Raw genomic sequence first — 2,735 nt, forward strand, 5'->3', positions numbered from 1 at the left:
GTGACGCGGTAGTGAGCATCAATAACAGCAAAGCCATGGGGACGAAGGGAAGTGGAGGCACACACGATGACAGCGGGAAGTGGAGGCACACACGATGATGGCTGAGAGCATCGACGACGATGCTCCGCTGCACATGTATTTTTGTAGCTGCCCCAAATGAGGCTGAAATTCTAGGTTTCTGTACAAAATTAGGGTTACACATGTGTCGGTGTCAAAACCGGCGGATCTCGGGTAGGGGGTCCCGAACTGTGCGTCTAAGGCTAATGGTAACAGGAGGCGGGGGACACAATGTTTACCCAGGTTCGGGCCCTCTCGATGGAGGTAATACCCTACTTCCTGCTTGATTGATCTTGATGATATGAGTATTACAAGAGTTGATCTACCACGAGATCGTAGAGGCTAAACCCTAGAAGATAGCCTATGATTCTGATTGTTGTTGGTCCTACGGACTAAACCCTCCGGTTTATATAGACACTGGGAGAGGCTAGGGTTACACAGAGTCAGTTATAGAGAAGGAGATCTACATATCCAAATCGTCAAGCTTGCCTTCCACGCAAAGGAGAGTCCCACCTGGACACTAGACGAAGTCTTCAATCTTGTATCTTCATAGTCCAATAGTCCGGCACAAGTACATAGTCCGGCAGTCCGAGGACCCCCTAATCCATTACTCCCTCAGTAGCCCCTGAACCAGGCTTCAATGATGATGAGTCCAGCGCGCAGATTGTCTTTGGCATTGCAAGGCGGGTTCCTTCTCCGAATACTCCATAGAAGATTTTGAACACATGAATCGTGCCTGGCTCTGCAAAACAAATTCCATGTACCACTGTAGAGAGTACAATATTCCACAACTCTAATCTGCTGACAACTTTTCATAGCGTGGTATGACGCTGCGGCCAGGTCATTACAAACCGTTTTTCCCAGCCCGCTACTGCACGTATTGTGAGGCGGTTTTATTGGCACGTCTTGTTGAAGCAGAGATCGTGTGCCCCTTATCACGGGATTCTCATCAATGTGGGTATGGGTAACCCAACCGTGCTTGTTAGTATGACTCCTCGACTTGAGGCAAGTTCCAAAGGCCACGCAGAGGACGCTTGATATCCACCCTCTTATAAAGGGGCCAAGACCTGTCCTTTTCTTTCCACGCTCGATCCTCCCCTTCCCCTACCTCAAGCTCCAACACCCAAGGTTCAGGCTAAGTGCTTCGGACCTTCAACCATGTCTCGATCCATCCTTCAAGGCCGGTGGACGGCCTCTTCTGTCACAGAGGAGGACATCAAGAAGCTTAGGGAGGCTAGGTATCGGACCGCCAAAATCCCCCACAGGCTACCTGCTCAAGGGCAGGTTATACCCACTCCCGAACCCGACGAGAGTTTCGTATTTGTTTCACACTTCCTCTGAGGGCTAGGCTTTAGTCTTGATCCCTTCATAAGAGGGCTCAGTTCTATTAGGGACTAGATTTCCATGATCTAGCTCCAGATTCCATCCTTCACATCTCGTCGTTTATCGTCGTGTGTGAGGCCTTCCTCCGCATTACTCCGCACTTAGGCTTGTGGCTTAAGACATTCAATGTGAAGCCGAATATGATCAACGGACGACACATGGAGTGCGGAGGCACTATAATAAGCAGAGGTACCGACGCCTTATGGCCAAAGGGTTCCTTCCCAGAGGTGTCCGACCTGTGGCAACGGGAGTTGTTTTATATCACGGCGCCCCGAGGTACAAAGTGGGCAGCCGCCCCGGCCTTCCGCTCGGGCCCTCCACCCCAACTGGCATCATGGGTCAACAAAGGGCTGGACTGGGGGCCAGCTAATGACGTGCTGACATTGCAAAGTTGCATCGAGATCTCCTCAAGAGGGATTTCAGTCTCATCAAAGTAATGCAAGTAATGCTAGTTCGTCGGGTCCTACCATGCCAACGTCGATCTCTCCGTATGTGGGAGTTCAACCCGGAAGGACCCCGAACTATTCAACACTTCTTCGGCGTGACACTCGAAGGGATGTATGGATTATTCTTCAGATCACGAATAAAGTGTCCTGACACCACCGAAGATGCGGGTCTCAACTGCAACCGTCCAGATACCCAAGTAAGTAATTCCGTGACCGAACATGTTGTCTTTATATTTGTCATAACATTATTCTGAAAAATTGCACTCGGCCAGGACTGGATAAGAAAGGCAGAGAGGATCAGATGTTCGCCCCTCTTCCCAAAGGCTCACCGGATCCTTACTAACCAGGATGCTGGCTCGTACACCCAATCAAGTGCCATCAGGAGAAGATGAGGGGGGGAATAGAGAAGCCGAAGGAAATTAAGCTTCATACATTACACATCCAAACTGGGGGGATTAGTGCCTCCGCGAAGGAGGAGGATTGGGGAGATGAATCTAGAATCCTCTCTCCCCACGCGAAGAAAAGGACCGCCTCTAAAGACTTGGAAATGGAGGTTTCCAAACGAGAGAAGAAACCTTCGCCAGGGGGCCCTGCCATGGAGGGCGTCCTTACCGCACAACGCCCGCAAGAGGGCCAGCCATCAACCGAGCAGTAAGTGAACAAAGGCACTTTGGTAAATATATCCTGTTTTTTCTCTGAGAGTAACAACCGAGACATATGTTTTGTAGTCCGGCTCATAGCCCTTCTCACCAAAGTTCGTCTTCGGGGGATCTTCTTCCGGAGAATATGGAGAGTTAAATGCCTCCCCCTGCTTCCCCGCCTCGTGAGACGGACAACCCTCAGGTGTCG

The sequence above is a fragment of the Triticum aestivum genome, chromosome 2B (assembly GCF_018294505.1).
Source record: "Triticum aestivum cultivar Chinese Spring chromosome 2B, IWGSC CS RefSeq v2.1, whole genome shotgun sequence".
Classification (NCBI taxonomy): Eukaryota; Viridiplantae; Streptophyta; class Magnoliopsida; order Poales; family Poaceae; genus Triticum; species Triticum aestivum.